Source organism: Giraffa tippelskirchi, chromosome 7 (genome assembly GCF_054371585.1).
Source record: "Giraffa tippelskirchi isolate mGirTip1 chromosome 7, T2T-mGirTip1v1.2.pri, whole genome shotgun sequence".
NCBI classification, from domain to species: domain Eukaryota; kingdom Metazoa; phylum Chordata; class Mammalia; order Artiodactyla; family Giraffidae; genus Giraffa; species Giraffa tippelskirchi.
Window position 1 is genome coordinate 102906904 of NC_137281.1, and position 26919 is coordinate 102933822.

General features: G+C 35.3%; 1 protein-coding gene and 1 pseudogene across 1 annotated transcript in view; one reads left to right on the forward strand and one right to left on the reverse strand.

Annotated features, from left to right (window-relative positions):
• Positions 1–26919, reverse strand: part of MDGA2 (MAM domain containing glycosylphosphatidylinositol anchor 2) — an 862004-nt gene that overhangs the window by 451810 nt on the left and 383275 nt on the right. The gene's annotated exons all lie outside the window — the stretch shown is intronic.
• LOC145515985 (small nucleolar RNA SNORA42/SNORA80 family) lies at positions 26304–26447 on the forward strand (annotated as a pseudogene).

Below are 26919 nucleotides of genomic sequence, written 5' to 3' on the forward strand. Positions count from 1 at the left end.
GCTTTTATTTACCTTTTATATATAGGAATGGAATTTTCAGCATGAAAGGAATTTTGGAAAATTTAATAAAAAAGAATAGTACTACAAGAGCAGTGACTGGAATATCTCAGACATTTAAGTAAGACAGGGCTGCAGGAAAGGCCAAGGAATAGAATTCAGAGACAATTTGTCCTTACATGTGGGAATGAATGAGAAGGCAAGATGGAAAATGATTTCAGACCCTCCATCTTTTAAAACGTGAATTGTTTTTGTCAAAAGTCTAGATATAATCCAGATCTCTTCTGTGTCAAAACATGATACAATTATTTATGAAGCAAGAATGCAATCTGGCTTACAAAGTTCTCTTTGCCCTGTGATGATCTGAGAATACTATCATGAACTCTACTTCAAACTACACCCAAAACATTCTCAGCACTCATGAAGCATGAACTCTAGGAATTAAATATGTTATTGTCAGGGTTGACAGGAATCAGTGTTTAGGGATAAAAACTTCAGAGGAAATGGCAACAACAGCAAAATATGATTCAAATTCATAAGTTTTAATTTTTAAAATATCTTAACACTGTTGTGATTACAGACTTTCCCTGCTTGCCCTCCCCCTCCCTTCTTTTTTTCCCATAAAAGTTACTTTACTTTTATGAAAGATCTACATTGGCAAGGTAACTGCTTTTTTGTAAAAGTGAAAATCCTCTTTGGATTTCTTTTGATTAATGAAAAATAGGTATGAATGTAAGTCTTTCATAAAAGCGAAATGGCATAGGTGATATTTCAGAAGGGGTAACTATATGGTTTTCACAGAGAACTTTGAAGCAAGGCTTGCCCCTATGAACAAAGACATCTTACTTAATACTTGAGGAAGAAAGAAGTCCTTATTTATCAAGGAAACGTCCAATGGGAGGACAATTTCATGCAATTAATCAGTTGGAAATGGCTGAATGATATAATTAGGAAAATATACTCTAACGAGATCACTGCTTGGTACTGTATAATTGTATTTCATGGGCCTTTGTACAAACTTTTTCTTCAGATAGCCTATATAATGTATTTGTTTTTATAGAGAGGAGCAACAGGTCATTTCAAATGATCCATTATCATCATTAACCTTATTCATTCATACCACTCTTTCAAGTATGAACAGAGAAAGTTAGTTGACATCCCAGGCACCAGTTTCTCCATTGAAAAAATGCAGAATGGACCAGATAGTTTTTACAGAACAAGTATATACTTTACATTTCTAAATTAGCGGACTCTGTACCTTAATTGAAACCGCTTCGACGATCATAATATAAGAAGCAGTAGTAATAATTTTATTTCCCAAGAAGCAAGTAGCTTTTGTTATGAAAATTCCTGAGACATCATAAAGAATCAGTTTCTGAAAGTTGGATAGTTGTACGATACTGAATAGAAATGTTTTATTAATATACTCTTCACTAAATATCAGTAACGTTTGTGAGGGACTTGAGAATTAAGAATGAAATGCTGCTCCAAGCATAAGGACTTTTTCAGATTTCAACTTAAAATTCCCAAATTTGTGGGTCTCTGTGAGTACTCAAGAGAAAAATTCAGTAGGAGTAAGCAAATGATATGGTCTTATCTGTATAGACACTTTCAAGGGGCAGTTTTTACCTGTAAGCCTAGATTCTTTCAACACACAACAAAAAGACTGGTGAAATGAAGTCTGGAAAAACACCACTATGTTTTCCCCTTGCAGCCTATTACATCAGGCAGCATTTCCCTGTACTTGTGATTATTACATTATGACTTGATTACTAACTATTACTGCCACAGTTGGAAAAGTGAAAGCACAGCATGGAGTCATCTCCATTAAAGGAATATGAAATTCCATAACAAGCTCTGAGGCTGTGTGGCTGCTGTGGGTTGAACTCAGAAAAGCATAAGTATCTACTTACGATGCTCTTTGAAGGAGCACCCTAACTTACATCATTATTTCGTTTAGTTTGAACTGTACCATGGATTTTTCCATTAAGCACTATTAGATACTTAAACACTATATCAAGGTTATTTGTGCTCTAAAATAAAAAGGCAATGTAGATTTTTCTGCTCTTTTCAGAGTACCAGAATTTTCTATCTCATGTATATGCAATTCTGATTTTGTCTAATAGAACAGATTAAATGGTTACATAAGCTAGACAACACCAGTCTTGCTGAAGTGGTATAACTAAGAAGAGAAGCATTCATATCCGTGTTGGTAATATGGGCATCTGTCATTTAGGAAACCTGACAGAAAACAGCTTCATTGTCTATTATTTAACAGGCCAAGAAAATGCAAAATAAAGAGTCAAGCATAGTCAGAGAATATAAAGTAATGTTAATGGAGGAAAGGAATGATGATACTCTTTATATATATTCTTGGTTTATATATCACTAAAATGATAAGGTGGCCTGAGATTAGAGGTAGGCTATAATCGAGTTCTTTCACAGTGTTTTTAGGACAAAATCTGGTGGTGGAAAAACACTATTTAAACAGTTTATAAAGGGCTGATCATCACTTAAAGAAACTTACAAATTATTATATACTTATTTTTGCTTAGGACAGATTCCATGCATGTGTGTAAATGAGCATGTGGGTGTGTGTGACTATCTACCCAAAGTAAGATAAATGGCTAGAAATATATGATTTTTTATTTTTAAAACCACAAAGATCTGTTACTTCATGTGACTTCTTCTACCATAATCTTATGGAGAAAATCTGTGTTTAGCATGATTAAATCTCTCTCCAGAAGCTTCCTTGAGGTAAAGAGACATTTACTTGTCCTCTTCTGTCTCATTAGGCTGTTTTTTTCCTGCATGGGACTCCTCACTTGGACATGAAGGCAGATCCTTTGATAGTAGCCAGGGCAAGTTTTTGGATCCTAACTGTGAGGGAGAGGAATCTAAAATGGTTCCAAATCTCAGTATCAGCATCAGTTACTTTCTCCTTCCCCCAAGCCTTGGCTACTCCCCTTTCAATCATCACTCCACTAGTGTTAGCGTTAACGTCACCTCTGAATGCCTGCCTCTATTTTAGTTTTAATCTTTTAAGCACACTTAAAAATCACTAATATAATTCTGCCCTCCTCCCACCAATTTTGAAAAGAAAATACCTACAAAAGTATAGGAAACCGTGTGAGCAAGTTTGCTGGCTTGCTATCCAAAAGTGTGTATAGCTTTTTTTTTTTTTCTTTCTAAAACTGGAAATGCATATTAAATTTAAAAGTCTAAACTGTGATTCTAGGCCCTCCATAAAAGAGGATGACAAACGAATATAAGTGGCATCTAGGAAAATACAGAGACTGTGATTTTAAAAGACCCTGGAAGCCTCGAAAGAGGTATCAAAGAGTAGCAAGAATGATAACCTCAGAGTTCCTATCCTGACCCTGTGACTGGCTGTGTACCTCTTAATTTTGAATAAATCACTTAAGCTGATGAAACTATTGCTTTCTTTAAATACATCAACACCAATAACATTAGAAAATACTTCTTTAAAAGTTATTAAAATTATAAATAACTTTCAATCATTAATAAAAAATGTACTTATAAGTGATTCCCCTAAGGCAAATATTATTCCCTATTTCCTCTGAATTTCTAAAATAATTTTCTTTTTCCATTAAGAATGATTAACTCCTATAAAAACTGTTTAATCTAGGACTTCACACTTACTGAATCACAGCATATGGAAAATCATTGTTTATTAATTTTTTTTTAATAAATTTATTTATTTTAGTTGGGGGCTAATTTAAGTGTTGACATTTCACTATTTTGTGCAGACCAGTTTTTATGATCTAGATATTTGTGAGTAATAATGCTTTGTTTTCCTCTTTTAAACTATTATTTCATTAAAGCACACCCAAATTAAAGGCTTCAGGAGTCAAACAAAAATGCTCAGCAATTTTTTTTCATCAGTAAGTAAAAATGAGAAATACAGTAAATGTTAAAAAGAAATCTAAGGAAGGGAGAAAAAAGGGAAAAGAAACAGCGAGTTTAAAGGTCAACCGTTAATATTCATTGAACCCTAATTACAAGCCAGACTTTCTGCTAAGTGCTTTACATGGACTGTATCATTTAGACAACGCGTAACCCCATGAGGAAGGTGGCATAATAATCTTTCTTGCTTAGATGAGGAAACTGAAATGAAAACTAGAGCTTTATTTGAAGATTCTTCTCTGGGTGAACAGGAGAGCTGAGACAGATACTCAGGTATGTGATCCAAGGAGAAAAGACAGATTGAGATCAAGATGAAGATAAGGAGTGGATGGATACTGTTCCCTCTTCATTCATTCCCAAAGTCACATTCAGGTTATAAGCAACCCCCATGCCAGCTGTTACTCCACTCTTTCCTCTGTTCTCCAATTAGTGCTTTTAATGAAGAAAAAAAAAAATGAATAACATAATTTTACTATAAAAATAACCCAATTTTTTTTTCTTTTACTCAAGTGAACCATTTGTGGAAATTGGCACTTTAAATATTTCTAGTAACATATTACATGCTATCCATTTCATAGCTGTTTTTATCAGCTCAGTGTATCATCACTGAGTTAACTTATTAATGCTTTTTTATAAAAAATAGTCTAGATAAAACAATATGCATATGAGATGGGTTCCAGTGTTTGCTAATCAGTTAGCAAAATGCCATTAACTTAGCTTAGTTCAAGGTAATTGGTTACTATAAAAAATATAATACCCCAGGTGCAGGGAGATGCAAAGACCTACTTTCCACCTAACTAAGGCAACAGTTTTTACTCTAAGGAGTTTTAAACATTCTTTGGAGGTGGCCCAGGAGAGCACTGTGGCTAGAAGTTGGGTCTCTTGACCCTCTTTTTTAATTCCTAAAAAGGAGAATAACTCTGTTCTTATATGATTTATATACTGGATTTTGAACATGATTTTATTTAGGGAAGAGTTCAGTTCACAAAATCTTGAAAATCACTGAGGTAAGGGACTTTCTATTTTCTTTGAGAATAATTTTTAATGTAAAACAAATTTATAATAGTTACATAATGATATCTTCAAAAATCATATCAAATTATATTTGTTTTATTAATTAAATAAGATGACAATGAAATATTGCCATAAAACCATAAAATAATATTTGAGCAACAAAGTTTTAGTCGTTCAATTCATTTTTCACTCAAGTATACTGAGGAAAGGAAAAGGCAGAGCAAATTAACAATGTTTGAAAAGTTTAATGGTGCTTTTTAAAAAAGATAAAATAATCATAAGGTTTTTTAATTGATAAAGTTTATACTATGAGAAAAAATCAAAATGAATCTGACCTGATTTTTATTTCATAAGATCATGACATTAATGGCCCAGTATATTCTATCACTTTTTGTATGCAAATATTGATTATCTGCTCTTGATACTTGTCTTTATCATCCACAATTTCAAGGCAAAACCTCTCCTACATTAAAAAAAGAAAAAAAGAGTATTGCACATGGCATTTTCTATCGGTGGCTTGGTGGTATAGAATCTGCCTGCAATGGAGGAGATGTGAGTGTGATTCCTGGGTTGGGAAGATTCCCCTGGGGAAGGAAATGCCACCCACTCCAGTATTCTTGCCTGGGAAATCTCGAGGACAGAGGAGCTTAGCGGGCTACAGTGCATGGGTCCACAAAGAATCAGATACAACTGAAGACTAAACAACAACAGTAAGGAAAAGATTACTAACTAACTGTCCATAAGTATTTCAAAATCGATTTTAATATTATAAAGTTGTAAATAGGCTCAAAAGGGTTCCATCTATGCTAGACTCTGACAAAACAATAATAGCAATAGTTATTACAAGGAGGAAGAGAAAGAGGAAGGGAAAGGAGAAGGGAAAGAACGAAGAAGGGGGGAGGAGAAGGGAGCAAAAGGAGAAAGAGGAGAGGAAGAAAGTGAAGGAGAAGAGAGATCAAACCAGTCAATCTATAGGAAATCAACCCTTAATATCCATTGGAAGGACAGATGCTGAAGATGAAGCTCCAATATTTGGCCATCTGATGCAGAGAGCCAACTCATTGGAAAAGACCTTAATGTGGGGAAAGATTTAGGGCAGGAGGAGAAGGGGGCAACAGAGGATGAGATGGCTGGATGGCATCATCAACTCAGTGGAAATGAGTCTGAGCAAACTCAGGGAGAGAATGAAGGATAAGGAAGCCTGGCGTGCTTCAGTGCATAAAGTCAAACACAAACTGAGTGACTGAAAAAAAACAACAGTCTCTGATCTTGAAGAACTATTAGTGTAGAGGTAAAGCCATCCACATGAGGAATTTTAATGCAATATGACTGATAATATAAATAGATACCCCAGCAACCCAAAGAAAGGGAAATGAGCTCCAAGTTAAGTTTCAAGAAATTTTTTCTAGAAGCCACAGTTAAGCTGAGGGCTTTTTAGAAAACAGCTTTATTGAGATATTATTGAGGAATAATTCACATACCATATTATCCACTAATTTAAATTTTACAACTCAATGTTTAATATATTTGTATGGTTGTGCAACCAACATAAAAACCAAATTTTTGACTATTTTGGTTCCCTCTAAAAAAATTCAGTAGCTATTAGCTGTCATTCATCACCTGCCTCCACCACCTTCTGTTCTCATCCTCACAAGCCGTAAGTACACACTAATCTGCTTTATGTCTCTATGGATTTGCCTATTCTGGACTTTTCATGTAAACTGGAGTATATACTAGGTGGTCTTTTATGACTGATTTTTTTTACCTGGTGTTTTCAAAGTTCATCCTGTTGTATGTAGCATGTGCTATTATTTCATTTATCTTTATTGCTTAATAATTTTCCATTGTATGAATGTGCTATATTCTATTTACTCATTCATCAGTTAATGGATAATTGGGTTGTTTCCACTTTGGTCTACTGTAAGTAGTGCTTTAAAAACATCTGTGTGCACATGTTTTCTGTGAACTTGATTTTACTTCTCAAGTATATTTATACATAAGAGTGAAATTGCTGGTTCATATGGTAACTCTATGTTAATTTTTTTGAAAAATTGCCAAACAGTTTTCCAAGATGGCTACACCATTTTACATTTCCACTAGCGATGTAAGAGGGTTTCAATTTCTCCACATCTTCACTAACACTAGTTATTATACTTCTTTTTGTTTTTAGCCGATTTAGTGGTGATGAAGTATTATATTGCTGAGGTTTTAATTTCTTTAATGACTAAATATTTGAGCATCTATTTCATGTACTTATTGTCCATTTGTACATCTTCTCTAGAGAAATGTCTATACAGATCCTTTGCTGATTTTTTAATTGATTTTTTTATAACTGATTCATAAGTGGCGCTTATATACTCTCATGGCTTAGACAGTAAAGATATGCCTGCAATGCAGGAGACTTGAGTTCAATTCCTGTGTCTGGAAGATCCCCTGGAGAAGAGAATGGCTTCCCACTCCAGTATTGTTGCCTGAAGAATTCCATGGACAGAGTCTGGTGGGCTACAGTCCATAGGGTCACAAAGAGGAAGACATGACTGAGCGACTAACACTTTCACTATACAAGTTCTTTATCAGATATATTATTTGCAAATATTTTCTCCTTTTTCATGGGTTATCACTTTAACTTATTGGTCTTATTGGCAGTGCATATGTTTCTAATTTTGACATAGTCTAATTTATCAATTTTATTATTGTTGTTGCTATGGCTTGTGCTTTTGGTGTCATATCTAAGATACTATCTGGGCTTTGGCCTCAAATAAAGAGTAAGAAAGAACCAAATTAAGAAGCTAATTCTATGCAAAGATAATAGAGCAAGAAATGACATGGAAGCATGATGCACTGTGAAATCCTGTGTTTGTACAGAACAGGGGAGATTCCCACAGAGCCATACTTAATAACTTTGGCACACCATCATCCCAGTTTTACAGTGTACAGTACAGTTCCCAAAAGGGTATTATTAACCCAATCCTAGGTTAAATTCAGTTAAAGGAGTATTTGTTCTAAAAGAAGGCCCATATGATGCAAACATTTAACAAATATATTCTTTTAAACAATTAAATGATTCGTGTCCTCTAACTGGAAGGCCCTAAGGCAAAGTTCAGTTTATGTATCCTAGTTATTACTCTGGATTCGAAACTCTATCTAGGAAAATGTCAACTAAATCTCAAGATTTTTTTTTCAAGTATAATAATTCTGTGAAAAGATAGTAGAAAAGAAAAAAAATCTGTTCTTCCTTTGAACCCAATAGTGATTTATTTTTACTGTTCCTACAACTTTTATCAACTTCTCTGTGTCTTAATCTACAATAAGAGTCTAAGCTCCTTGATGCTATCAGGGCTAGGAAGCCTGGAAGTTAAAACTTACACTGTAGACTTTCCCCAGGATCAGGCTGAAGCCACTCTCTAAGGGCCTTTGCCTGATCTCACATCCTCTTAGGCTTCCTTCTGCTCTGCCCTTATTTCACCACATCTTTGCCAGTCTCCCCTGTGAGCACTTCCTTAGCAAATTCCTTACACACCTGTCTTCATCTCAGTAACTGCTTCCAGGAAACTTGATCTAAGACACTGTGATAGAAGATAAACAATGAAAAGGATATACAATGAGGATAAATAATGAACAAGATGGATTTCTATCTTTTAAGGAAGCCAGTCTTAAATAACTAACTCTACATTTCGACCTTGATCACTTTTCTTTGACTAGCATTGCACTAGAAGATACTTCATAAATATGTGTTGGGTGAACAATTAAAAATAATTTAACTAACAAATATAGAACACATATACCCACTAACCAATTCCTGTGCATTTGATTGGGCCCTGACCAGAGACAGATTTGAGAGAAGAAATCTATTTAATTGCAAATAATAGGCTTAATATTAATTAGGAGAAATTGAATATATCAACTAGGGAAAAGTACATAAGTCACTTGGACCTAATCCACCAGAACTATGAAACGTTCTCCAACAAAAATGAAAGGAGCAAGGAACACAGCGGGGACTGAACAAGGATTAATTAAAAACTCTAGAAGCTTAAATTGTTAATGCGCCGTTTTTAATGTCTTGGCAATAAGAATTAGACACCTTTGAACTTGCTGACAAATCCTACTCCCTCAATTTTCCTGGAAATGCTGATAACCACAAACCTTACCCTAAGTAAGTAATTCCTCTGTATGGGTGCTGCTGTATGACAGAGTGAGCAGACATTTTCCAGGGCTGGCCCAGGGATGGAGTAAAGAGGAAGAATATGACAGGAAGGAGGATTACAAGCAGCAGCCAGCAGAGGGGGAAAACAGAGTTAGGGAGGGGAAGCTCAAGGAATTATAGATGAGGGTAAGGATTAAGAAAGGAAAGAAAAACCTCTTAGATATATAATCTACATGGCCACAAGAATGAACATGGAAAACCAGAGAAGTATCTACAACAACTGGGAGTGAATTTAATATGTAAAATGCTAGTTATCCTTGTTTAGACACATCCAACTCTTTTGCAACCCATGGACTTTAGCCCCCAGGCTCTTGAGATTTCCCAGGCAAGAATACTGGAGTGGGTTGCCATTTCCTTCTTCAGGGGATCTTCCCACCTCAGGGATCAAACCTGTGTCTCCTACATTGGCAGGCAGATTCTTTACCACTGAGTAACCAGGGAAACCTCAAAATTTACAGTAGTAGTGATGAAATTATAAACCTTGGAATATATATTCATAAGGCCAAAACTATTACTGGAAAGCTGGCAGTGGCATTAGGACACACTGCCACCTTAGTGGTCCTTTATGTACTTAGAGAAACCAACTTTCATCACAAACTGACAGGAGCATAGCAATAGAAACATTTGTCAACCATCCAAGATACTTAGTGAAATATTAAATAGGGCCCCATATTCTAGCTCAGGCTCACTGCACCAAGCAGTGAGCTTATTGAAAGAGTCTCGTTGGACTAAGACTTTTTTTCTCCGTTCAGTTCAGTTCAGTCACTCAGTCGTGTGCGACTCTTTGCAACACCATGGACTGCAGCACACCAGGCTTCCCTGTCCATCACCAACTCCTGGAACGTACTCAAATTCATGTCCATCAGGTTGATTATGCCATCCAACCATCTCATCCTCTGTCATCCCCTTCTCCTCCTGCCTTCAATCTTTCCCAGCATCAGGGTCTTTTCTACTGAGTCAGTTCCTTGCATCAGGTGGCCAAAGTATTGGAGCATCAGCATCGGTCCTTCCAATGAATATTCAGGACTGATTTCCTTTAGGATTGATGATTGGATCTCCTTGCAGTCCTAGGAACTCTCAAGAGTCTTCTCTAACACCACAATTCAAAAGCATCAATTCTTTGGCATTCAGCTTTCTTTATGGTCCAACTCTCACATCCATACATGACTACTGGAAAAACCATAGTTTTGACTAGACAGAACTTTGTCAGCAAAGTAATCTCTCTGCTTTTTAATATGCTTTCTAGGTTGGTCACAGCTTTTCTTCCAAGGAGCAAGCGTCTTGCATCTTTTGATTTCATGGCTGCAGTCACCATCAGCAGTGATTTTGGAGCCCCCAAAAATAAAGTCTCTCACTGTTTCCATTGTTTCCCCATCTATTTGCCATGAAGTGATGAGACCGGATGCCATGATCTTTGTTTTTTGAATGATGAGCTTTAAGCCAACTTTTTCACTCCTTTAATTCTTTTTGCTCTCTGCTATAAGGTTTGCATCATCTGCATATCTGAGGTTATTGATATTTCTCTTGGCAATCTTGATTCCAGCTGGTGATTCATCCAGCCAGCATTTCACATGATGTACTCTGCATATAAATTAAATATGCAGGGTGACAATATACAGCCTTGATGTACTCCTTTCCCAATTTTGAACCTGTCCGTTGTTACATGTCCGGTTCCAACTATTGCTTCTTGACCTGCATACAGATTTCCCAGGAGGCAGGTAAGGTGTTCTGGTAATCCCATCTCTTTAAGAATTTTCCACAGTTTGTTGTGATCCACACAGTCAAAGGCTTTGGCGTAGTTAATAAAGCAGAGGTAGATGTTTTTCTGGAGCTCTCTCGCTTTTTCAATGATCCAACAGATGTTGGCAATTTGATCTCTAGTTCCTCTGCCTTTTCTAAATCCAGCTTGAACATCTGGAAGTTTTCGGTTCACGTACTACCAAAGCCTTGCTTGGAGAATTTTTAGCATTAATTTATCCTCACTAACGTTTTGAGACTATTACTTATTTTTTACTTTAAGTTAAAGAATAATTAACATATATATAAATTTACAATTCAAAGAAACGTGAAATATATATAGTTAAAAATAAGTATCTTTCCCTCCATCCTATGTCTCCCTTGATAAAAATAGGACATGTTATTATTAGTCTGTTTTGTATGTTCTTTCAGGGCTATTTCATGAATTTTTCAGACAGATGTTAGCACTCTGTTTTTCCCCTTGACTTGTCTTCCTTCTCCCCCTTGCCTATTTAACAATATATCCTGGGACAGTGTGCAACAACATATCTTCAGAATATATATAAAGATTTTATTATTTTTAAAAACTTCATAGTATTCAATTGTATAATTTATGGGATTGTGTGCATGTGTGTGTGTGTTAATGGATTTATTTATCTCCTTCTCTACTATTTTTATACTACCAAAAGATGTTTCTATAATTTTGCTAGTATAAAAATGTTGCAATAAAAATCTTTGATCCACATTTATGTAACATCAGAGACATAAGATAAATGCAGGGCTTCCCAGATGGCTCAGTGGTAAAGAATCTGCCTGCCAATGCAGGAAATGCAAGTTTGATCTCTCGGTTGGGAAGATCCCCTGTAGAAGGAAATGGCTCTTGCCATTCCTGACTAGGAAATCCCATGGATAAGAGGAGTCTGGCGGATACAGTCCAGAGGGTTGAAGAGTTGGGTACAACTCAGCAGCTAAACAACAAGACAAATGCACTGAAATATAATTTCTGTCAAAATCTAGATTCATTGCTTTTAATTACACTTTGAAACTGACAACAAACTTAGTAATTTATGTTATACCAGCAATAAATGAGATTGTTCTTTCACTCACATACTTGCAGATAGTGAGGTATCAATCACTTTTTATCTTAGCCAACTTAACATGGTCTCTTTAAGAGACATCTGTGTTTCTTTTCCTGCCTAATCACATTCTTTGAATATATTTCTCTTGAGCTGTAATACTTTCTCTTACATATGCTCTGCTTTTATTTTGCTGAAAGCATTACCTTTGTCTTAGATATAAATAGTAAATATTTTAATATTCTTTCCCACTTTGGCATTTGTTTTTAATTTAGGATTTTTCCCAAAACTTAATTTGTATTATTATTTAGTGCACTAGAACATACCAGTTTTTGTTTATGGCATCAGGGTGTCACCCTTAAAAAGATTTCCTTACTCTAAGATTAAAAACAAAACAATGGATCATATTTTCCTGTAGTTTTTTTCATTTTTTATGTTTAACTCTTAGATCCCTCCAGAACACACACAGACATACGGTTTTTCTACTTTTCTTAACTCAGATGATATGGTTTATGTTGTACCCTAGATACAGCTTTACCAGGTAACTGGTTTTGATGTGTGATTTTTAGTAATAAAAAGGACTATAATAGATATTAATTATTTCTAAATCCAATACCTTTTTAAAAGAATATTTTCAGACATTTATCTATTTAGTCACCAAAACAAAAAAGCAAATTAATTCTTTTGTATACTTTATTAAATATTATATAATCAATTTTATGATGAATATAAGGGGAAGTTATTATGTTTAAGGTTTAAATTTTTATGAATCTTTTTACTGACATTAAAAATAACATTTTAAAAACAGGACCTAAAGATAAGTTTACTTCCATATTTATTACAGTTTTATTCACAATAGCCAAGGTATGGTTAACAACTAAGTGTCTTGTCAATGGATGAATAGATATGGCATATATGTACAATGGAATATTATTTATCCATGAGAAAGAAGGAAATCATGCCATTTGCTATATTATGGATGGACCTTGAGGGCAGTACACTAAGTGAGATAAGCTACACAGAGAAAGATGAAAACACTGTGATATCACTAATATGTGGAATCTAAAAATCCTGAACTCACAGAAACAGAGAAAATGATGGTTACCAGAAAATGGTGGTGACAGAAGTGGGGGGATGTTAAAGTGTACAAACCTGAACTAGAAGATGATTAAGTTCTGATGATCTAATGCAAAGCTTAGTGATTACAGTCAACAGTACTGTATTATATGCATCAAAGTTGCTAAGAAACTAATTCTTGAACATTCTCACCACACAAAAGCAATGAGAATCAGGTGACACAATAAAGGCGCTAGCTAATGCTATAAATGCAATTGTATTGCAATACATAAACGGGTCAAATCAACATGCTATAGATCTTACACTGACACAGTGTTATTTATTAGTTATATCACAGTTAATTAATTTCTCTAGGTATTTATATATTTAGCTTGCTGCTGCATGCTGCTAAGTCACTTCAGTCATGTCCGACTCTGTGCGACCCCATAGACGGCAGCCCACCAGGCTCCGCCGTCCCTGGGATTCTCCAGGCAAGAACACTGGAGTGGGTTGCCATTTCCTTCTCCAATGCATGAAAGTGAAAAGTGAAAGTGAGGTCGGTCAGTCATGTCCAACTCTTCGCGACCCCATAGACTGCAGCCTACTAGGCTCCTTATCCATGGGATTTTCTAGGTAAGAGTACTGGAGTGGGTTGCCATTGCCTTCTCCGGATATTTAGCTTATCTGCTTAAAATGCTTTCCAGACTAAAACTCTCCCTGTCCAGCTCTGAGTTATGTCACTTTGCAGACTGAGTTATTTGTCATCTATGTGCTGGATTCAAGCCAATGTTATTTTGATATTTATCATAATATTCTGGAAATTTTAAACCTACACAAACAGAATTTTTAATGAGCCCATATATACCCTTCACACAGCTTCAACAAACAATTTATCATTTAGAGTTCCCCTTTTCTTCCTCTCATCTTTTTTAATCACTTATTTTAGTTATCTTGAAATGTCTTAAGCAAATTACAGACACTGTTATCATATATTCTGTAAATACTTCATATTATCTCTATCAATATCAATACTACATCAAAATACATAACCACTGCATCTTACAATATGAACAGGAATTCCTTAATATAATATAAATCAGGCTATGTTCAATAGTTCCCAATTGTCTTGAGAGTCCTTTTGAATTTTTTTTTTCAGTGAGAACCTGGAAAATTTTTACCCATTACATAAGAATGATACGACACTTATATATCTTAATCTGTAACTTTTCCCCCACCCATAGTATGTACTAGGTGATCTGTCCCATACATTTTCCTACAATCCATGTTTAGGCGATTGCCTTCTGGTACTATTTAATATTGTTTCCTAACTCCATATTTTCTAGAAACTGCTAGTTAGTTCTATAGGCTTCATTATATTTAGGTTCACTTTTAAATTTATTTGGGAATAGAGCAAGAATACTTCATGGGTAGCACATGTACTCCCTTGTGCTTCTCATTAAGAAGCATAGAATACTGGTTGTCCCATTGTCAGTTAGGTTAATACTGATCAGGGGGTCCAGGCGTGCTCATCCTGATCCATCCACTTTAAATTTCCTCAACATATTCCATCTAATAATTTTAGCAGTTATTGATGATCCCTGCCTAGATCCAATATTTTGGGAGGAGGTTGAAAAACAGTGATCTTTAAATTCTATATTTATTTCAGTGTGTATTAGCTGAAATTCATTTCCAAAGAAGATATTTTCTTCAACAAAAATTTGCTTACTTTGAAATACAGTTTGTATAGAAATGGAAGGTACTTTCAGACAAATGAATATATGTTAGCAAATTCTAAATGTGACCATTATTTTTTTGTTGTTTTGTTTTGGTTTGCTGGTATTATTATAGACACAGATTTTGATGCATTTGACATTAATACAGTCATTTTGAGATTCAAATTGTTTATTCTTTGACCAGTGGAAGCTCTTTCCAGTTGGCTTTTGTGTCCTTTGGAAATGACCCTAACTCATCTTTGATCCTTTCTTTGTTTTATGGCCAGAATAAAAATGTAGGCTCACCTTATGTAATTGCCTACCCCAGGATAGGAATCAATCATTCTTCCAACAAGACCTAATTCCATTTACCAGGAAATTTTACTTAGAGATCAAAATCCAGATGCTATGAGATGCTTTTTGCAACATTATCTCCAGAAATTTTCACTAGATTTAGCTAGGGAATGCATATATTTTTGAAAAAGAAAATTAAATTATGAGTTTATATGAATATTTCCAGCTAAAATTAAAATTATAGCTTTCATTTAAATTGCATGCATACTTACATCCTTTCTATTATTATATTCTTTAGCCTATTGTTTTAATATTAGTTTCCTATTGTTGCTACATTAAAATTACACAAGCTTAGAAGCTAAAAACCAGATATAGGTATTATCTTAACAGCTCTGGTGAAAAAAGAAAAAGTTTAAAAATGTATTTCAAACCTGCATCTTTTGGAGTTTCAAGGAGAAGCACTGGCTTTTTTTTTTTTTTTTTTTTTTTGCTTTTTCCAATTTCCGGCAACTGCCTACTTCCTTTGAATCATTGCTACTTTCTTTCATGTTTAAGGGCTTCCACTGTGGCTCAGCTGGTAAAGAATCGGCCCGTAATGCAGGAGACCTGGGTTCGATCCCTGGGTTCGGAAGATCCCCTGGAAAAAGGAAAGGCTACCCACTCCAGTATTCTGGCCTGGAGAATTCCATGGACTGCATAGGCCATGGGGTCACAAAGAGTTGGAAATGACTAAGTGACTTTTAACTTCATTCCATCTTCAAGTTCAATTCAGTTCAATCACTCCATCTTCAAAGCTAGCAGCATATCATCTCTCTTTCACATGGAGCCCCAGGGTAATCTCCCATCTCAAAATCCTTAATTTAATCCCATCTGCCAAGAATCCCATCATTCACAGGTTTCAGTGATTACAGCATGGACATCTTTAGGGTCTATTATTTGACTTGAAAACAACAACAAAAATAACAACAATAGTAATAGTAAAAAAAATAAAGCCTATTGAAAGTAATTCAGTCTTTGTTTGCAGTTCTTCCTCCCTGCCCCCATTTGGGATATAATCCCACTAACATATGACCAAAAGACTATCGTTTAAAATCACTTGAGATCATTCTTCCTTCCTTTTGTGACTCTACCACTTTGATATTGACTTTGGTTAAATTTGTTTCAATTATGTTCAATTTATGAATTAAAAATAATAATTTATGAAACTATATGAAAATACTTAGTTTCAACATCACAAATATAGAATAAAATACATTCAAAGATATCTAGCTTAACCTCTGTCCCTTCATCCTTGTTCCTTCCATTCCCTAATGGTAACTATTTTCATTATTTTTTCTGTCATTATTTATTTCTAAAAATATCAAAATATTTGTATAGGGATAAATACAGATAGATAGATGATTGACAGACAGATCTCAACCATAGAAATTATTCTATTGTAAAGTAGGATGATCATCTTCCTTTCACAGATGCCTAGAGTTCCATGAATAGATGTACCATGTCTTTTTTAACAGTGTGAAATGTGAGGGAAGATTTAAATGTACTTTCTTTTAGAAAGACAACATTTTACACTGAAATGACTTATTAAACAACATATGTTTTCTCTAATGATTTTAAATACCATCTTTATTTTACATTGTTTGTTTTTCATATTTTTCTTTTTTGTTGTTTTGTTCATATTTTTGTTTTTAATTTTACATCGTTTTTCATATTTTTTGTTGTTTTTTTCACATTTTTGCTTTTTATTTTACATTTTTTGTTTTTCACATTTTTCTTTTCCAGGGCTTTATAAACTGTATCAGTCTGTCTATTCATGCAATAATACCATGCTATTAATATTTTAATTAGTTATATTTTAAAATATGATAGTATAAGTCCTCCTATTATTTACTATTTTATAAATGTTTAGACACATTTGATTTCTTATTTTTTCCCATACAAATTTTGGAGTAAGCCTGCCTAATTTTTAAAAATCCTGTTGATTTTTTAAAAAAATTTTACTAGAGTATAGTTGAGTTATAATGTTGTATTAGTTTTAGGTATATTGCAAAATGAATTGGCCATACATATGCATGTATCCACTGTTTGTTGTTTTAGATTATTTTCCCACATAGGCCACTACAGATTATTAAGTAGTGTCCCCTGTGCTATACATCAGGTTCTTATTACTTATCTATTTTATATATAGTAGTGTGCATAATTGGAGTCCCATTCTCCCAATTTATCCCTCCCCTGTCCCTTACCCCCTAGTAAACATAAGTTTGTTTTCTATATCTATAACTCCATTTATGTTCTGCAAGTTCATTTGCATACTTTTTAAACAATTCCACATATAAGCAATATCATATACTTGTCTTTCAGTCTCTAATTGACTTAACTCAGTATGGCAACCTTTAGGTCTATCCATGTTGCTGCAAATGACATGATTTTGTTCCTTTTTTATGGCTGAGTAATATCTTATTGTATATATGTACCACATCGTTTTTATCCATTTCTCTGTTGGACATTTAGGTTGCTTCCATGTCCTGGCTATTGTAGATAGTGCTAAAATGAACATCAAGGTGTAGTATCTTTTTGAATTGTGATTTTCTCCAGGTATATGCCCAGGAGTGGGATTGTGGGGTCATATGGTCCTTCTATATTTAGTTTTTAAAGGAATCTCCTTACCATGTATGTTTTTATTAAGATCATAATACAAGAGAATAGGTTTTTAGAGTGCATGAGAAATAAAGAGGTTGTGAGAAACAAAGAAATTAGCTTCTGTGAGTCACAGAAAAGCAGATACTGGTGTCAAAGGCAGCAGTAGTTTCAGGTAGCAGTATGCACTCTGTGTAATACTATTAATACTGGCAGTAGTGATTTAGCACCTACACTAGTGTCTAACATTTGCCAGGCATTGTGCTCAAATTCCTTATGTATCTTCTGAAATTTCAGGCTTCTCTGATGGCTCAGATAGTAAAGAATCTGCCTCTATTGGTAGGAGACCTGGTTTTGATCCCTGTGTTGGGAAGATCTCCTGGAGAAGGGAATGGCAACCCATCCCAGTATTCTTGCCTGGAGAATTCCATGGACAGAGGAGCCTGGCGGGCTGCAGTCCGTGGTATCACAAAGAATTGAACATGATTGAGTGACTAACACTCACATAAAACTTTCAAGAAAGACAAATGTGAAACCTAATTCTATCTTTCCCTAAAGGTTATAATGAACCACTATGTTCCACTATGTCTAAGGAAGAAAGTCTAAAACAATCTACTAAGTATTATCCTATATTAACTATACTCTGGAAGAGAACTGCCTTCCAAGAACCAGTAAGTGTAATGAGTAGGAGGACCTCAGTGACAATAAAAGGATTGTCCCTGCCTGCTGGATAATGCCAAGTTTGTGGAAATTAACAATATGCATACAGTATCTTTTATAAGATGGGTAAATATCTAAGACCCACATAACCCTGGGGTGATGTACGAGCTTCTTGGGAATTTTCTTGACTGCATCACTATATAAATCCATAAAATGAATGACCCTCAAACTTTAAAATGCATCAGAATCATCCAGAAGATATATTAGAATATATGTTGCTATACTCTTCCCCTATATATAGTTTCTGATTCAGCAAGAATTTGTGTTTCTAACAAGTCCCCTGATGACACTGATCCTGTTGTTTTGAGGACCACAACTTAAATTAAATGGGCTATGCCTATAACTGCTAATAATAAAAGCCAATCTAAGTAGTAATCAAATAAGTTAATTTTCAGGTTACCAAGCTGAAAAGTGAAGTTCCTAAAAGGGGACAGAATGGGTACATGTGTTTATTTATTTATTTTTTTTAATAAATTTATTTATTTTAGTTGGGGGCTAATTACTTTACAATATTGTAGTGGTTTTTGCCATACATTGACATGAATCAGCCATGGGTTTACATGTGTTCCCCATCCTGAACCCCCCTCCCACCTCCCTCCCCATCCCATCCCTCTGGGTCATCCCATTGCCCCAGCCCTGAGCATTTGTCTCATGCATCGAACCTGGAATGGTGTTCTGTTTCACATATGATAATATACATGTTTCAATGCTATTGTCCCAGAACATCCCACCCTCACCTTCTCCCTCAGAGTCCATAAGACTGTTCTATGCATCTGTGTCTCTTATTCTGTCTCGCATATATGGTTATCATTACCATCTTTCAAATTCCATATATATGCATTAGTATACTGTATTGGTGTTTTTCTTTCTGGCTTACTTCACTCTGTATTATGGGCTCCAGTTTCATCCATCTCAATAGAACCGATTCAAATGTATTTTTTTTAATGGCTGAGTAATATTCCATTGTGTATATGTACCACAGCTTCCTTATCCATTCGTCTGCTGATGGACATCTAGGTTGCTTCCATGTCCTGGCTATTGTAAACAGTGCTGCGATGACCATTGGGGTACACGTGTCTCTTTCAATTCTGGTTTCCTCGGTGTGTATGCCCAGCAGTGGGATTGCTGGGTCATAAAGACAATCTCTTTAACAAGTGGTGCTGGGAAAACTGGTCAACCACTTGTAAAAGAATGAAACTAGAACACTTCCTAACACCATACACAAAAATAAACTCAAAATGGATTAAAGATCTAAATGTAAGACCAGAAACTATAAAACTCCTAGAGGAAAACATAGGCAAAAAACTGTCTGACATAAATCACAGCAGGATCCTCCATGACCCACCTCCCAGAATATTGGAAATAAAAGCAAAAATAAACAAATGGGACCTAATTAAAATTAAAAGCTTTTGCACAACAAAGGAAAGTATAAGCAAGGTGAAAAGACAGTCTTCAGAATGAGAGAAAATAATAGCAAACGAAGCAACAGACAAACAATTAATCTCAAAAATGTGTTTAGAAACACAGAGTTGGTGGAGCAGGAGTATGAGGTCAGTAGTCTGACAGACACCATCTAGTCTCTATGGCTGAACAATCTGAGTAGCCTTCTCACTTAACTTCTCCAGGCTGTTTGCACATGTGTAAATTGCAGAAGAAAGGGTAAAATATATTGAAAGTTTCATCAGAGTATTGGGATTCTAATAAAATTTAATAAGGTGCACCCATCCTAAAGAAATTAGAAATATAGGAGCTAAGATTGTCCTCATAGAAGGCAGTTATCATTAAGCATTTAAATACAGACTAGAGATAATGCAAGGTCAACATAATAAAGGCACCACATCAGCACATCTCCAGGACATGACTATGTGACTGAATGTGTTAATATTAACATATCTAAAGAAAGAATGGGCCAATCAAAATATAAATTGGTCATCCTTGGGAACAGAAAAATAAGCTTTCAGAACAGACTGGCATGTAGTTTAGACAGGCTTCAGATGTTCCAGTTGAAATTTCTTGCTAATCAACATGACTTTTGTTTGGCTTCTTGATTGGTTTGCCTACTGAGAGAGTGATCCTGCTATACAAGAGCAATGTTCAATCAGTTTGCCATTGCACATTAAAATTTTGACATTTTGATCAATATTTTGCTTTGAATGTAGTCTATCTACACTGGTTTACAGGTGGAATGATTTGCTGTATTCTGCAACTGCATTTCTCATTATAGATGCCTAACCTGATTTTTGTATTGTTTGTATGTGTGTATCAGTCTTTATAACTTCGGAAAATGCAAACTCATACCTAATCTTCTTTCATTATATGAACAAAACCAAACTTGTGAACCCACAACATAAGTATTAGAACCTAATGTGGCCTTATTTACCAAGGTGAAAGTCCATCTGTGGACGACTGCCTGGAAAGCCAGCCATCATTCCCCAGGTGCTACCCCTCTCCACTGCTGTGATGAATGGCTGTGACCTGTTTGTTCATAAATCTGTTTTTAAGCCTTCCTCTTTGCTCTGAATCACTGAGCAGATGCTAAACACTTGTAGATTATATATATTTTCCCAGACTCTCACTGGTTTCAAACAATAGATTGGCACTGGCATGAGAAAAGATGACATAAAAAAAAAGAGCCATGTATTGATTTTTTTTCCTTCTCAGCCTCTTCCATTCCCAGTAATTCATTTCCTTTGTTAAATTTCCTCAACTTTAAATTCAGAGGTTTAAAAAAAACAAAAAAACAAATGAAGTATTGTGTTAGATTCAGGTGAACAGCATTTTGATTCACTGCTTTCTTTTACCAATTATCTTCCATTATAAGTTATTACAAGATATTGGGTATAATGCCCTGTGCCATACAGTAAACCTTTGCTGTTTTTGTAAACGTAAGGGTTTCAAATACTCTGAATGATTTCTGTTTTCCTTGTCCAAACCCAGCTAATGACCATGTAACACAAGAGCTTACTAGTAACTGCTACCATCTGTTCAAGAAGTATCAAGTGTATACCCATGGATACACACAGAGATAGCGACTCATAATAAAATTATATAAATCAATAAAAAATTTGGTTTGCATTTTTTGGGTAAATTATACTAGGCAGTCACATTTAATAGTTACAAGCCAAGTGTGTGACTTATTTTGATTACTAAAAAGCACTGTAAGGAGGTCAAACCAGTTAATCCGAAAGGAAATCAGTGCTGAATATTCATTGGAAGGACTGATGCTGAAGATGAAACTCCAATACTCTGACCACCTGATGAGAAGAACTGACTCATTGGAAAAGACCCTGATGCTGTGAAAGACTGAAGGCAGGAGGAGAAGGGGACAACAGAGGATGAGATGGTTGGATGGCATCACCGACTCAATGGACATGAGTTTGAGTAAACTCCGGGAGTTGGTGATGGACAGCGAAGCCTGGCGTGCTGCAGTCCATCAGGTCGCAAAGAGTTGGACACAACTGAGCTACTGAACTGAACTGAACTGAAAAAGCAGTCAGAGGAAATCAAAATCTCAAGTAGACTAGTGGTTATGAGGGCAGTTGTAGAGTTAGATTATGCATATGTCTAATAAGAAAGTAAATGTAGTTTTCAATTTAATCTATGAAGAAATCAAACTACTGGCAATATTCAGACTGAAAAACGTAATGTTACAGAATGTCATCACAGTATTGGAATATTTACCCATTTTGTTAACTAAAATATTGGCCAACGCAGTGTATATTTCTCTTGGGGGAATTCAAACATGTGAGAAAAAGTGCCTAAGGATCATTCATATCACACATCTAAATTCCCTGTACTTACAAAAGAACTGACTCCCTTTGGATTTTCTGTTTTCACCATATGTACAACTTTGACACTATGCTCTCTCAAAGCCTTCCAGCAAAATTAAGTGGGGCCAGTTGACAATATGAGGTCAAATATGTCTTAGCATACACTTTTCAAATTCTGTTCTACTTTATATCGATGTTAATTTTTCCCTTTTCTGATGAAAATTACACTTCCATCTTTCCCATGTTATTTAGACATAATACCATGACTTTGTAGTTGAAAGTAACAAAGTCCAAGCAATGAATTACCAGGTTTTTGTATACTTAAGAATATGCTATAGTCACTTGACTCCCCAATGTTGCCCTGTTATATCTATAATAAAAAATGTGTATTGTCAAAAGTGGCATGAGAATTTTAAGTTAGACTCTTCTTCAACTACAGAGCTGTAATAGCTTCATATTATCGAGCCCCATTTCCCGAGTGTCTTTAAATTCTTGCTGGGTAGTAAAATAAGAAGACACATTAAAAACTCTTTGAGACCACCAAGGGAGCATTTAATGCAACCTTGAAGGCACTGAGGTATGTGGCTTCCAACAGTGCCTACACAAGTGAACCTAAGATTTCCTTAAATGCTTAATTTTAAGAGGTAAATGACACAGGCATTTACAAACACAATTTAGTGCTTTTAAAAGGAAACAAATTAATTAAAATATGCAACAATTAGCCCAAGTGATAATGCCTGCCACATTTACTCCTTTAATAAATAATCAAGAACCCCTCTGTGAAAACTTTTATGTTTTTGGTTCCATATATTTTATCCTCCAAAGTAGGATACTTTGGGGGACTGAAAGACAATGACATCAACAAGTGTACCAGAACACTAGCTATAAACCAGGACTGTCCCAGGCAAATCATGATATATGTTCATTCTGAGATAGAAAATGGGAACGCAAGACCCAGCCCTAGGAATTTACAGTTCAGTGAGAGAAAGAGGAAACAGAAAAGCAACATGATTATTCTATTATTCTATCATTGTCATTGTTATTCAAGATTTTTTTCTTCCCTTGTATGGTTTTATTTGATCTTTAATGAACAGATGTTTACTACTACTATTGTCGTTTCGTACATGAGGAAAACAAGTGAAATGGAAGTTAAATATATTGAGTTGGCCAACAAGTTCATTTGGGTTTTTCTGTAAGATGTTATGGAAAAACTCAAAAGAATTTTTTGGACAACTTAGTATTACCCATATTCACAGGGGTGAAAAAGTAGAGAAGGTGAAATGTGAAACTATGGAATTTTTCTGCAGAATCTAAAATCTCACTCACTCCTCAAAGCAGGCTCCTATGATGTATTGTGTTAAGAAATGGCTTGCTATTCTGGGATCACATAGAAAGGGTACTTAAGCAAGCATCTTTGACCAAGCAAGGCTTTATGGAAGAGGTGACAAATAAGCCACTGACTCAGCTGGCCAAGGGGAAGGGGTATAGGCAAGTGGGACAGCAAATACTAAATCATTAGGCAAAACATTGTAAATCCCTTGAATATTAATGATGCACAACAGTCACTGCATATATAATGTGCTCTTTAAAAGCAGCCCTAGCATATGCCCAGTAAAGGCATAAACCATGTAATTTAAAATGACAAATGAGTTGAATTGTGTGCCCCTAGGATATGTTGAAATACTAAATGCCAGTTCCTCAGAATGTGATCTGATTTGTAAATAGGGCTATTGCAGATGTAATTAGCTAAGATGAGGTCTTACTGGAGTATACCAGTATGACTAGTATCCTTATAGGAAGAAGAAAATGCCATTCAACAGACAGACAGACAGACAGACACACACGCACACACACACAGGTGACAACAGAGGCACAGACTGCAATGATGTGGCTGAAAGCCAGTGGACACCAATTTTGATGGTTACCACCAGACACCGGGAAGAGGTGAGGAAGGATTCTACCTAGAATCTCAGAGAGAGCATTCGGGCACTGCTGACACATTGATATCACAACTGTAGCCTTCCAAATTGTGAGAGAGTAACTTCTGTTGTTTTAAGCCACCCAGTTTGTGGGACTGTATTGTAGCAGTCCTAGGAAACTAACACAATGTACAACCATGAAATTCAGACACTTATACAATTTTGGAATTAGGGAACTCTTATTGGGCTCCCCAAAGAATCTGGCTGCAATGCAGGAGACCCAGGGTTTGATCACTGGGTCAGGAAGATCCCCAGGAGAAGGGAACAGCAACCCACTCCAGTAGTCTAGCCTGGAGAATTCCAGGGACAGAGGAGCCTGGCGGACTACCATTCACGGGGTCATAAGGAGTCGGACACAACTTAGTGAATAATACTTTCACTTTTCACTTTAAGCTAATATTATACTTTAGCTGATATAGAATTTAAATATCTATGAAATGTGTTTACATGCATTTTATACAATAACACATGTAATACTTTTGTGTTATTAAATGACTGGCTATAGTCCATCTTCTTGATGGCACTGTGAAGAATTATTCAAGATGGTAAATTGTTCTGATTATAGCCTGGCATGCTGCAATCCATATGATCACAGAGCCAGACACAACTTACTGACTGAACAACAACAGCAATAAAAGCAATGTAAAAGATCAGTTAGATTCGGTACTATACCATACCTGGACGCCTAAAAGTTAATCTTAAGAAATACAGATTCCTATGACATCCAACACCCCACTCCAGTACTCTAGCCTGGAAAATCCCACGGACGGAGGAGCCTGGTGGGCTGCAGTCCATGGAGTCGCAAGGAGTTGGACATGACTGAGCGACTGAACTGAACTGATGACACTCAAGAGTGAAGACACTAATTAACTAAGGATTTTGTTATTCTCAAGCTGATCCAACATCATTGCCAAAGGCAAGTAAGTAAACAAGAAGGGACCAAGTTTTATCGAATAATGATTCCTCATGTTCCATGGGAAAAAGGAAAAAATCAATGTTTGTTGATTGAAACAGATAAAACTGTCAGGAAAATAAATGTTATTTTTAGGTTTTTGTTAAGACTGGCACTAAAAGAAAATCAAAATAAAAGATTAACAATTCTAAAAAAAAATAATTGAGTCATTCCGAATAACTGTTTTTTCCTTTTTCAGTCCTAGAAATACTTGTATTTTACAAGTGCTTTTTTGTGTAGCATGAGTTAACTTTTTCAGATCATAGATAGGTTTTACTCCTTATTGATTTTGTTTGAAGCATCTCTGAGAATTTCAGGAAAAGGCTCTGATGAGCCTAATTTGAAATAAATGTGCCATGCTTACAACCAGCACCTGTATAGATTATTAATTACAACTGATAGCATATTCTTTAACATAGAACTGGATAGGTAGTATTTTCGATAATTGTAATTAAAATTATTGAAGTCTCAAACCTCAATATTTTAAAGTAAACCTAAGGAGTGGTACATTACATTGGAGTTTCAAAACTAAATTCAACTCTCTTAATTGGCATCTTTAATGTGCTAGCCAGAAATGAAGAGGGTAAACTTGATTCAATTGGATCACAAGTAGATCACTACTATTAATATATTTGTTTTTATGCTACCTTTTTAAAATATCAGGGATTCTTACAACTATAAATGAACATGTACTTGTTGAATGCACCTCAAAAACTCACACTCTATTATGAATTTATCTTTCTGTGCATATATATGTAAGTACATGTAATATAGACTTGAAAATAGAGAAATTAATTTGATTATCATTCCATCATGAAAAAATTCACTTCAGACAATGTTGAAATTAGTGCATTTAAATTTTGTTGACAGCTCAAGTGAAAGTGAAAATCACTCACTCATGTCCAACTCTTTGTGACCCCATGGACTATACAGTCCATGGAATTCTCCAGGCCAGAATACTAGAGTGGGTAGCTGTTCCCTTCTCCAGGGGATCTTCCCAACCCAGGAATCAAACCAGGGTCTTCTGCACTGTAGGTGGATTCTTTAACAGCTGAGCTACTAAGGAAGCCCTGACAACTCAATAACTACTGCAAAAAATATTAAAATCAATGGAAAAATATATATTGTAGGGTATCTATCATTTAGAAATCTCCTCATACATCAAATAATACATATTGAAAATACATCAATGGGAGTATTCTTCTAATAATAAAAATACAAAGCCAAATCATCAATGTCTATGTAGTTATACAACACTTCTACATAAAAGAATCACAGCTTCTCATAGTGTCCCATGCCAGAGAAAACTGGCCCCGAACCATTGCCCGGCCTCTGCCCGTAGGCTGCAGGCGCTGAAGTGGGTTGCACAGTGGAAAAAGAAAAAGAAAAAAAAAAGAAGAAAAAAAAAAAAAGAATTACAGCTATTTACCTTAAAATGATCCAATTTAACTATGTACAATATAACCAATAGATCCTCAACTATATATTGATAGGCAATAGTGATTTCCTTCTATCTACTGGAAATGCCCTGATCATTTTAAAAAGCTTATTTCATGTCAATTGCTGTAATAAAATAATGATTATGGTCTCATAACTCATATATATTATATTTTTCATTGAAAGATGCAGATTTCAAAAAGACACATCTAATTTCAAACTTCCATGTGATCTGTATATCCAATTATTTTGACTTTGCTTTGAGATCCATTTTCCGATCACCCTGGAGATCCAATTTTGATCATGAGAGGCAAAACTGTTAAAACCAAACAAATCCTCAGTGGTATTTATATAGGAAATCTCCATCACATGACAATCTTTGTGAAGGAACATGCAAACTTTCAATG